The sequence below is a fragment of the Agelaius phoeniceus genome, chromosome 3, assembly GCF_051311805.1.
Source record: "Agelaius phoeniceus isolate bAgePho1 chromosome 3, bAgePho1.hap1, whole genome shotgun sequence".
Classification (NCBI taxonomy): Eukaryota; Metazoa; Chordata; class Aves; order Passeriformes; family Icteridae; genus Agelaius; species Agelaius phoeniceus.
This window is the reverse complement of record NC_135267.1, coordinates 38,064,877-38,077,567: the sequence shown is the minus strand read 5'-3', so window position 1 is coordinate 38,077,567 and position 12,691 is coordinate 38,064,877. Positions and strand designations below refer to the sequence as shown.

The 12,691-nt window shown below is 37.9% G+C and overlaps 1 long non-coding RNA gene across 2 annotated transcripts in view; it reads right to left on the bottom strand.

The window, feature by feature from the left end:
• The window catches only part of LOC143693698 (uncharacterized), a 107,466-nt gene that overhangs the window by 76,122 nt on the left and 18,653 nt on the right, over positions 1-12,691 (bottom strand). For both annotated transcript variants that reach the window (XR_013181636.1, XR_013181635.1), the window contains exons 2-3: positions 11,115-11,203; positions 10,947-10,997 (exon numbers count right to left, since the gene is read on the bottom strand). This is a non-coding gene — a long non-coding RNA (uncharacterized LOC143693698). The remainder of the gene's footprint in view (positions 1-10,946; positions 10,998-11,114; positions 11,204-12,691) is intronic.

The window sequence follows — 12,691 nt, the reverse complement described above, 5'->3', positions numbered from 1 at the left end:
AAATGATAGGACTTAATTTGAAAAGTATTTTTGTGCTCTGAATTCACAAAATTTTGCATTCTGCAACAACAAATGTTTATCAGATATTTAGGATGAGGTAGGGTTTCTTCGATTATTTTGTTTACATAATTAGATATCAGGTCATTAACAGAAGGCTCTCTTCTGAATGGTAAAAGATATATCAACAGTTCAACAACAATTGCACTCTAAAGATTTTAGTTTGCCTTTATTGCTGATTAACTATTTTCAGAGTAGTCTGTGTGATTTTAACAATTTCACTATAATATATGAGGATTTATGTGTGATTTCAGAAAACAAAAAAAATCTGTGAGTATCCTTTCAAAAATAATGGTGGACAGAATATTGTACTTGACCTACGGCCTAAAATTTCTGATGACCTTTTCTTTGAAAAATTCCAGTACCCTATTATTTGAAGTACAGGTTTGAAAATAGATGGGAAAAAAGTCTTTTATAAGATATATATCCTTCGTTTCTCCTGCAAAAATCCATCAGAAACATGCCACACCATGTTGTCTTTGAGAAAAGTCAAGATTCTCTCCAGGAAACAGGGCAGCTCCCTTTCCTGTGCCTTTGGCACTTTCTGGTGCTGGAGCCAAACTATGTAAAAGAAGAACCTGCTGCATGGGAAGATATGTTCATATTAGGGACAGAGAGACAGACTGGAGATAAGGATATTAGAAAAGAAGACGAGTGGGAAGAAAAGCTGGATTTTACATGGAGCCACAACAGAAAATTGATTGATAGTAATTAGCCACCTACAGAGGTTGAATGTGCAAGCCAAAATCTTGTTTTTGAATATAAAAAAACAAACCTGCCAAGCACCCCTGAAGAAACTTCTGCAGTCCCACAGTGGAGCGAGGACCAGAGAGAACATACAACTGTACTTGCTGCACATCTTCCCTCCTCATGTTACACAACCAGGGCGCACAGGCCACCCTAGGCTGTGACCAGTGTTTCCTGACATCACCAAATAATCCTAAAATGAAAGCATTGATGCTGATAGAAGAAGCTTTCCTGTAAAAAACTATGTCTAAGTCAGGCATGGAGTTGCTACACAGAAGGACAGAACACAGTTCTTTCTCTGTCATAATCCCATCCTTGTCCTATTTTACTAAAATGGAAGAAAATTTAATGGCAGTGGCAGTGGTGGTGGTTTTGTTTGTTTGAAGTGGTCAGTGCTTCCTAGGAATGGATCTGAGAGCACAGCCTTCACTTTACACAGGCCAATGAGCTCACCATACTTACAATAAATTCTTAGGGGGCTGAAGATGAAATGCCCAAAGCATCTCCCTCTGTGGCTTGCATGTACTGAAATTTAAGTGGAGGCTGATTTGTGCTGACATTCCTATTTACTTTCCAAGGCTGTAATGACTAATAATTAAGTAGATGCTATACTAAAAGCTTCCACTTTGTCCAACAATAAAATTTAAGGATTCATTCAAATTAGAAAGCTCCTCTGGCCAATTATTTTGATATGTAAGGATGTTGTAAAATAAAGATTACAGAAAAATAATTTCCATTAGTTATGCTTATCTGATTTTTCCTTCTAAGACCTCTATAGCTATTGATGGACTGTAACTTTTAATTTGTAGTAAAAGAACCAGAAAGAAGATAAAGTGGATTTTACTGTCAAATTTATGTTTCATCCTAGCAGGACACAAAATTGTAAATTAAATCCCCATGCTCAGCAACTGAAATCTAACACCTTGGAAATTATTTTTGGGTTCGTGTTCTTGGGATTTTTCTTTTTCTCGGAAGAAACAGAGGATCATCTGGAAAATATTCCACCCTTTGATCCAATACATATCAATTTTAGACCTACCTTAACAGATTCAAGGGTGGAATTCCTTATTTCCAGCCTTCCCTCTGTTATCAGAACAAATAGCAGGTTCTGTTTACCAGCAGTCAAATGATTTGCAGATGACAGTCAAAAAGGAATTTATAAGATCTCTGTTCCAAGGAAAGCCATGATCCCCTTAGCTTAAAAAAAATCTCCAAACTGCCATTTCCAATATTTTCAAGAATGCCTAAAAATCTAAAGCTCCACCCTGAAGCTTTTCCTTTTTTTATTCTATCCTTTTGTTCCCAAATATGTTAAAAATATTCCTATTCTTTTATTCTATTGTAAATATGAATTCACATTTCATATACAGAGCCAGACCTCTTTGTAATTTATGGGTACTTTAAGGGTAAACTTGTTGGTAAGAGAACACCTTTTCTTCACTTTAAACTACTCTCAAGAACAGAGCCAGCTGTGAATACCAAGCTCTTGGCCTCTGTGATATTCCTCCTTGCGTGTGTGTGTTTTTATGGTCTGCTCTTGCAAACCTTGCTTGCTTTGGGTAATCTGCCCTTACATCAGTATTTAAACAGAAGTGAATGGAACTTCTTACATAAGACACTACTTGACGTGAGCAGTGAATGATAAAGCCAGGCTCTTTGTAGGTATTGCAGGATGTGATTTTTTTTTCCCTTGCAACAATAGCATGCTTCAAAAAAAAGGGCTAAAAAGGAAGTTTCCTTTGAGCACCAGTGTTTTTGAAGCCACACGCTGAAGTCTCAAATCTTAAATCAGTGTGCACAACCTTCATGCGGAGCACAGATCACATTTTACCATCCTGTGCATTCATTTGCTGCATTCATTTGTCTCTCCTTAGGGATAATCACATTTGTAAACAGGGATTTCCTCTGAATTTTATTTGTCAGCATTCATTTGCAAAAGAAACTGGCCCAGGTTATTAGGTAGTATGAAGTGGTATAACTCTACATATGTCAAAAAACTATGGGTATCGAATGTTATACAAAATCTTAACTGCTGTATTAAAAGAAGGTTGCTCTGTGCAGCCTGCAAATTTCAGCATGTGGTACAGTAACAATGTCCAGATTTTCCAGATTTTTGGTACTTTGTATGTGAAAATTCCTATGAAAATGGACAGGACACAGGATCTTTTCAGTATTACTTGTATTTGAGAAACGTTAAACACAAACGAGTGTGAACCTGTAAGGAAATTTCTTAAGACTGAAGAATATTGTTCCCCCAAAATTCTAAAAAGTCTAGAGACTTATGCTTCTACAACCTTCACATAACTCTCTAGGGAAAAAAAATAATAAAGAAGGGAGATTATTTATTTTCTTAGTGTCTTGTATGTTGGCTTGAGATTCAAGGAGACATAACTGATCTTGATGGCCAAGAACTTCACAAACCAGGTGAAAGACAAAATACCTGTTTTGTCTAGCAAAGGAAGCATACTTAGAAAAGGTGACAATTTTTCACATTTCTTTCTTCTTGCGCATTAACACCAGTATCATTTTGTCACTTACATTTCACATCAAAATAGATTGCTCTTTTTCCCCCATGGATAAACATGATGATTTTATATAAATCTCTCAGAAATCAGGTTTTGAATGTGTGCCATAAACCTGTACAGATGTCCTACTTTTGGGCTTGCCTGAAAGTAGGAATTCTCTTTCCAGAGGTGTTTGTTTCTAATTTGCGTGGCCAATGAGGTGCAGCGGGACATGTGGCACCCAGCCAAACAGATATGAGACAGCTTCCAGCAGAGGATGGATAGATGTGTGAAGGAAATCTGCTTGTCTTCATGAGCCTCCAGGGAAAGAGAACTCCAGGCTCTGACTGTACAACTCAGCAATTCTATACACAGTGAGGTCCCCTTGGAGAGTCACACAGCCCCTTCTGTGCTGCATAACTGAGAACTGAGCAACAAAGACTCAATCCTACCATTTTATTCATATGACACTGTGAACCAGTCTGAAAGGATTAGAAAATGTTTAGAACCAGAAATAACTCCAGGTGAAGGCCTTTGATTGCCACAGTAGGTTGCAAATCATAACAGGCAAGCACAAGAGGTCCCATAACCTTACGAAACATTCCAGGACAGTTAAGTGGAATACTTCCCTTGCACAATTTGAGAAAAGTTCATCTCTAAAGCATGACATGAAAACTCTTGCTCAATACTGCTGTTTTCATTTTAACTTAAAATGAATAAACAGACCCAAAGGAGTCTGGCTTTAAGGGCAGATTGCCTGCATAGGTACTCAAGTGATACAGATAGTTCTGTAATGAAATGCAAGCTGGCCAGCTACTTCAGAGTACAGCATTTGTTTTTGTGATACCTAAAGAAAAAAAATTCCTCATTAATTGCCTTATGAAGATGTAGTTCACTCTCTTCTTACAGGTAAGAAGATCTCAGTACAGAACTAACTCCTAGGCCTGAGCATTGTCTTCAGAGCTGTACCAGTAGGAGTCATTACACTGTGGCAACACAACAGATCAAGTAATATCAGAAGACACTTCAATGTTGTATATTCTTGAAAAAAATACACTAAGCAAGAAACAGGCTTTTATTTTTCTAGTAAAAGGAGCTTTTCCTTATATTTTATACTACATCTCACTCAAGGAAATTTTATAGAGAAAATTACATTTATTATATACAGTTCATTGTTCTTTTCTATAGCAGGGTCCCTAGGTTTTGATTGAAAAATTTTCCCAGAAATCCATAATGTCTGTTATCCTTTGAATTTCCAACTGAATTGCCAACACAGATAATTCAGGATACCATGGGAATTTATAGTCAGAAAAAGAGATATTGTCTAGCAGGCATAACACTGTAAGCAGAGGAAATCTTACTTGTTTATCTCTTCCTACATCACCAAACACTATTTAAAGTGGGAAGTATTATTTTCAGGGATTTTTTTACCACAATCTACAGACAATTTAATTATATATACCAGTATTTTATTAATTCTCAGGTTAATATTCTGAATTTGATGTGTTATAACTAAAACATCTCTATATTTGAGTGCAAATCTCTCATTGAAACACTTGACACCAAACACTGGTTTTTGTCAGAATTACTTAACATTATACTACTTAATACTAATAACTTGTGCTTTAATTGCAATAATTTAAGGTAGCTTTGTTTCATTTCAGACCTTGCCAACATGGCCATGAAAATCAGAGGAAAAAAGAAACATAGATATTGAATAAGGGAAGATTTCTTTGAGTTTGGTAGCTGCATCTGAGTCCTTCATACTCTGAATCTGCTGTCTTTTGGATTAAGTTACACATGTTACCAATCTATGCTATGAGTTATACTCATAATAAGGTGCTTTTGTAAATCAGTCCAAAAAAACATTTGTGCAGGGTATCTGGTGGCAGATACAAAACTAAGCTAAAAAAATTAATCTGAATTATCAATTTTATTCCAAGTAGTTGTATTTAAAAAATAAAATTACAAACTCCTGAAATTGTTATTAAAAAGGATGGGGTTAGGAGTAGTGGGAGGAGAATTTTTCTTTAACTAAAAACAAAAACATGCTTGGATTAGTTTAAGGTTCAATCCTGCAAGTTGCCAAGCTTTCTGGTCCCAATTCAGTAAATTACTTAAGCATGAACTTAAGTTTTAGGCACATCATCAATTCCAAAGAAATTATCTGACTCACACATCCCTAATAAATGTCTGGGCTAGAGCCAAAGATCTCAACACTTACTAGTATTAAGATCTTTGTTTCCTAATTGAACTAAGAGTGATAGGTAGATTGCATAGAGAATAAAACCCCCTGCAAAGCTCCTTGCAAACTGGGAATCACAGCTGGCTCTGCTGTAACCCACACACCTCACAGTGTGACTCGACTCTGCCATGGTACAAAGCTGGCCACAATGTTCCTGCCCTCCCAACATTCCCTCTGTCCAGGGTGAATCATATTCAGTGTTGCTGAAATTCCTAGCTATCCAAACAAGCAATAATAGAAACATTTGAACAGAAAGAATTGTTTGAGTCATGTAGGTGGTTTTCTTGTGTGGGAAACTACCCACTTTGTATCTATGTGATTAGGAAAGTCAGCTTCATTTGCCTCTGGCTGCCTGAGGCAGGCAACAAAAAGCACATTCATGCTCCTATTCCTTCCTCCTCTCAGCAACACAGAAGAAGGAAAAGATTATTAACATTTATACTGTGGGCTAAGAGAATACATTCCCTGTCTGTAAGGCATCACTTCTTACCAGTGGGAACTTTTTCCAGAATTTTACACTGCCCACCCTGAACTCACCCATCCAGCAAGATGAAGAAAATGCTACCCAAATACATGCTGCCCAGTGCAGAAAGAATCACGCTAGGATACCCGAAGTATTGTTCTGTCAATGTTCAGCAATACACCAAACCCTCAGCAGATATGGTGTCTGCCTAAAATGGACTAAGTTGACCAAATAAAGCTACTGAGTAGAGGTGAGGAAGATAGTGCAATAAGACACTGCCATTCACTATTTGTGCCCTTCTGGTCTCTGGCAAGCTTGGATAGAAATCTTAAAACAAAAGAGTTTTTATGAAAGACCAGAAAAGAACAATTTGCTTTGGAGAGTTTTACAAAGCAAACATGAGGAGCAGGATGGCTGTAGTCCAAAAGGGTTTTTTCAAAAAATTTAAAAAGAACAGAAAAGAGACCTGAGTACCCCAGGCAGAGAAAAGACAGCAGACAGTAGCTTCTCAGGGCTGTGTAAAAATTATGTGACTGGGGGAAAAGCAAGCCAGGGTGAGGTTTTAGTTGAGGCAGATCTGGAGTAAAACATCAGATCTGGAACCTATCAAGCAACGAGGAGGGAGAATGAGGACAGCAATCCCTCAGACATGTTGAAAGCCCAGGGAGGACACGATCTCAAAAACAGCAGGCTGTGAACATGGCTGGGTTGAACATGGCTGATGAGCCAAAACCCTGGTCAGAGGCGTGTTGGCTGAGCAGGAGGGGAGCTGAGGGAGAGAACTCAGCTGGGACACAGGATCTCTACAATCCAACATGAGCCCAGGGATGGCAACAGGAAGGTTTTTCATGCCAGAGAAGCAGACGGACTTGCATGGGAAGCGTTACTATGCAAAAAAATTATTCCTGTGAGAATGGATGTGCCGGATATTAGGAATAGAATTTAAACCTTTGCCAGCCCTGCTCAGCTTTGACACCATGCTGACAATGGCACTTTTCAACAGGTATTTCAGGGGGAACTTCATCTAGCACCCAAGAGATTTTATTAAAGCCAATATGACAAACTGTGACATCTTTCCAGAAGAGAGCATAACAAAAGGTTTGCATCAGTTTTGTGAGCAGCCCTTGGGCTGCATTTTCAATCTAAGTATACTGAATGATGTCTGTTGAAAGTGCTATGCTGAAACTGGTTACATCACCAGTGGCAAAGGATGGGAACTGCCTGCATCCTGCTCTCAGCAGCCTTAATAGAAAAATGATTAATCATAAGTGCAAAAAAAAGTTGTCATAATGTCTCAGCTCTTTTACCTTTAAATTATACTGTCTATTTTACTTATTAGTTCTGGACTGACTTTTCTATTTTTAATTTAAACAAAGGGTAGGTAATTATAAATGACATCTGCACATATGCTTCCAAAGTGTGGATAAAACCTTTCAACACACTGAAATATACTCGTTAGAGGATACATTTAGATCCTGTCAGATAATAGGAAGGAAATTTCTAGAAAAAAGATAAAAAAGGAAATAATTTATGGTATCACTAGTCACCTTCTTATTGGCATTTTAGATAAGAGATAATTAGTCCAAGGATATCTGTCTAACTGTCCTGTACATAAATAGGCTGCCTGTATTGCACACAAATAGATCTATAGGCCACTGTGGTGTTGATGACAGAGACAGGCAGTTGTGAAAATTTCAGAGAAGACAGCAGAAAGCTGAAAGGTAGAATCACAGCAAATCCATTTGCAAGCAAACGTCTACACAGAGCAGGAGTGAAGGCTCACAATGATTTTTGGTGGTCAATTCTGAACCAAATAATCTGCAGAATAAATGACCATAATAATAGAAATGTTCTCATAAATAATGTAAAATTTGCATCAAGAAAAGTCATCATTGAAAAATTAAGCACTGATAAAAAAAATACTTGGGTTGCACAGATGTACAGATAGGTGCTCACTTGGTATCCATAAGAAGTAAATAATGAAATGCTCTTAAGGTCTGGCTTTTTCAGCACCAACCTCAGTGAAGATTGTTCAAGACTGCAGCTGAAATAGTGCATTTCAAAGTTCTTATGTTTAAAAAACTAGAATAAAGTTTAAAGACTTTCTGTCTTTAAACAGGAAGTGCCTTCCTTCCTTCCTTCCTTCCTTCCTTCCTTCCTTCCTTCCTTCCTTCCTTCCTTCCTTCCTTCCTTCCTTCCTTCCTTCCTTCCTTCCTTCCTTTTACCTTCAGTAGTGTGGAAATACAGATTTAGATACCATTGCTGAAAACTACTTTTTCTCTAAAATACTTAATTTCCATGTTTGAATATAAACTATTTTTGTTTGTGTTTTCTTTAGCAGACAATAGTCTATTACCTTCCTTTTTGCAATTAAATATTACATTCTTAAGAATTATCAAGACTAAAATCTATTGATTTCTTCAATGTTTCCTCCAAATAAAAAGATCATGTTAACTAGATCTCTGATCATTCCTTCTTACTTCTCAAATCTGTCCATTGTTTATATGTTTCTTGAACTCCTATTCATGCTTTTATTTCTCAGCATTTTTACTACCTTTAATTGAAGTAGCCTCTTACTTTTGCAAAAGATATTTTATAGCTCACAAAATATTGTGAGGAAAATACAATGTTAATTGTAACCCTACCTCAGAGATTTTAGAAGAAAGGATATTCAGTACATGCCGAAAAGAAATAACCATATAAAAATAATATCTTTCACATCACAATTATATACTTAGTTACAATCACCATGACAGTCCCTCACACATTTTAGTACATCCTGCATTCCCCTGTGAGGGAAGGAAGTACTGTTATGGTCTTCCTACCATCAGGGACATATGAACAATTTTATATATATATATATATATATATATATATATATATATATATATATATATAAATAAAAACACAGCCATCAACAGTTAGTGAGGGTACCAGAAGCAGAATATATAGGTTCAGATGAGCTCCATCCACTCAGACAATTTGCTCAACAAGGAAGAAAGATTTATTAGCCTGTGTTAATATGGGTATTCTGTTTGTGATGCATAACCAGCTTAGGACATTCCAGAAAATCCAGACTTGTGTCCTGACAAAATTCTTAAGAGCTCTTATCACCAGATCTGCAGTGAATTCAGCATGTCTCCCACATTATACTTTTTGCATGCCCAAACCACCCACAGTCCATTCCTCTTCACTTACCTTGGGTTTGAGGGGGTTTTTTTTAGGAAGTTAAACAACACGAGAGGGAAAGCAGAAATGCAGAAGACATGCCACCTCAAGTTGAGGTTCTTCCCACACTCTAAGCACAGCTCTTTCATCAGAGAGGAGGGACCCACCCCCTCTTCTGGGTAAGAACAAAGTCAACTAGCTGAGACTTGGGTCACACAAGCAGGCACCAAATGCTCCATATAGGCATAACAACTATAAAAACCATCCCTTTTGGGAAGGAGAAATAAGTCTAGTGACATTTGATGTATGAACACAATTTAACCTTACCCATCTAGACAATTTTTGAGTTATCCATCTAGACAATTACCCATGTAGACAATTTTTTGAGTTTTCAGGCCTTTAGCTCAGCCAGTCCAAATGCATGAGCTCTGGTCTTAGGAACTGCAGGTGAAACTAGGAAAAGAAAAGAGGGAGAGGGCCAGAAAGGGCAGGGGGAGATAACTGAGGAAAGGGAAGAATGTAAAAGCATAGAAAAGAAGAAGTGGAAGGAAGAATATTTGAAATTTGAAGACTCTGATTTAGCTCATCTTTATACATTTCTTTTGTTAGCTTATCATCAAGCAGACTGCCAGTGCAGAGACCAGAACTTTGGCGAGGTTTTTCAGTCAGCATTTACAAAATGAAAACAGAAAACATTTGAAAGTCTGTTGCTCTTAGCAGTAAATTTTACTTTTGTACTCTTGAAATGTGGAAGGTTGATAACCTTGTTGGTTTGCACACTGTCTATTGCCTGACAGGAGCCAGCTGACTTCTCAGAAAGGGAAATCTGGGGACAAAAAATCAGGAATTACTCTGATATGAATTCTTCCCCATTGTATTAAAGCATGTAGCTGAAGCCCTGTGCAATTGCTGAAAACTCAAAGTTCTGTTTGGGGCATCACTGAAACACACTTAGCAAATTTGCCTCTTAGCTGTCAGATTTTTTTTTTACTAATCAATGCTAATTTATAATAGGTATATTTCCTTGTTATTCTTTATTGTTACCATGTTCTTATAGTTGACAGGTAAATATTAAAATATTTTCTGATTTTCCGTTTTTTTTTCCTCCATAGAAGGATTAGGTGATTTGTCTTTGTCTTGTACTCAGAGTTTGGAAATCTTCTAAATCAATCAATCTGTCAGCTCCCACAGGTACTTTAGCTGTCTTAACAATTTAGTTCCAATCCTGCAAATTTGTATGCACGAAGATGGCCAAGAATAGGACTTATCTCACCTAATCTAAGAGATAGCAATCTAATCTACACTGTTGTCTAGGCTACACTTCTGTTGTCAATTGAGAGAGGCAGGAGTCTAAGATGGGAGGTATGAATCACCCCTCCGGAGGCGAAAATCTCTCTCCATTGACTCTAGAGGGAACCTAGGAAGGTTGGTTATACTAGACATCCGGCATTTAAATGATCAAAACTAAGTGAGCTAAATCACATTTGAAGTGCATGAAGGGCATGCTGAAATCACTGCAATTCCTCTGAAAAATAGTTGTACGGATGTTAAAACATTTGTATAATAAATGTTCCACACTATTGAGTTTTTAATGGAAAAGACTTTTTCTATGTGTTTAGGGGAATACAGCTTTGATCCCTGACTGGTATTTTTTTTTTGGTTAAGTTAGAGAGGGATGCAAATCAGAAAGTTCAGATGTAGGAAGAAAATTATTTAATGGTACATTAAAAAGTATTTTAAAGGGTAACTATTGCTACCTTACCTGATTCTTCACTCATTGCTAGAGCTGGTCAAACTGCTTCTGAGAGGGATTCTTCATTTAAAAAAAAAAAAATCATATGGTAAAAATGACGGTATAGAGGTATTTGGGAACATTGAACTTAAGAAGAACTTTTTATTTTTGTATATCAGCAAAAATGAAAGATGATACCTCTGCTCCCTTGGAAGTTCAGAAAGGGGTAGCTGTCATATTGCCAGACTGCCAGGATACTATTCAAACAGTTGATTATTGACAGGAACCTGTATCAAATACATCAAGAGGTAAAACATTTGGTTGAGAATACATTGGTAAACTTTATCAACCGACGATAAGGACTTGGTGGTCTCATAGGCCTGGTGGATCTGAAAATGAGCATTCAAAGGTACGTTTTTCTCTACACTACCAAATCACAGCGTGTTGGCTTTTTTTCCTCAGTGGAAAAAAATTGCTTCAATTTTGCAGGGACAGAAGGAAGCAATGCCACCCACCTTGAGGCCTCTGATTTCAAGGCACTTCCCTTCCCATTGCATGTGTTTGTGGGGAGCAGAGGTTTTGTGTGTGCACAGCTATAAGCTTGCCAAAGCCCTCTCAGTGGCTGCTGCCGCCCCACCAGCGCAGCTGAGCGGTCGACTGCCGTGCTGAGGTACTGAGCCAAACTGGAGCCTGTCCCCACACACAGCCCAGAAACTTGGAAACTTCAGTGCCAGATGGAGGGCGGTTGGGAAATCCACCCCCATAACCCAGGGACAGGGTGCACAGCTGGAGCACAGATGCAGACAGGGCCTGGCTGGGGTGGCCGTGGCCCATGTGGGATCAGGGATGGCCCGAAAGGCTGCGATGTGCCCCTGCTCACAGCAGGTAAGGAACGTGTAGGGAGCACACTCCATTCAGCCAAGGGATCTCCTTGTGCCACTCAGCTGCCAGCCCTGCTCTGGCTGCCAGCGTTCAGGTGGATTTCACTCGCTGATGCAGGGAGACAAACTTTACCACTTTGTGACTCATGCTCCATCGGGGGGAGGGGGAGCAGCAATCATTTATGACTCATTATATTGTATAAGGCTGTGGAAAATCATTTGCCTGCATACTGTACAAATACATACTGGAAGTATATTAAATATGTTGAAGTAATTGGAACACAATTAAAATGTTCTGAAGCAAAAGAGAGAAAGGTTACTCATTACCAGTCTCTTCCTTTTCGCAGAGATAACCTATTAGAAGGAATTTGCAGTATTTTCCTTCTGAAGTAGTCAAGGCTTTAAAATTCTGCCTAGAAATAGAACTGTGTGAATAATTTGGGGTGGGGGTTATATTCAAAGAAAAACTAGCAGTTTTTGTCCTCTTGACAGTGTTTTTTTCTTCTTTTCTTGAGCAACTGTTCCTAGGATAAGAAAAATGTAAGTTCTTCTGAAACAGTACGAATAAATATATTTTTAAACTTTCCTTTTAAAAGCAAAGTTGTGCAAAAGCCTAATACTTGAACCAGCATTTGAATAAACCAGACTGCAAAGGATATTGTTACACCAGAGGGAAAGAAACCATAGCCTGCAGGTTGGGGTGCTGTCTATATAAAGTTCTTTGCTTTGCTAGAATTTAAATGAGGACCTTAGGAAAAAAATATCTCTGGCCTAAATCTGAAAAAAAAAAAAAAATCTGAGGCTCCTTTATCCTGGAGAATTTAGAAACCTGGGTTACATGACTTGAATGAGGCAAGTGATGACAATATCAAGGAGACAGCTGTGTTTGAACAC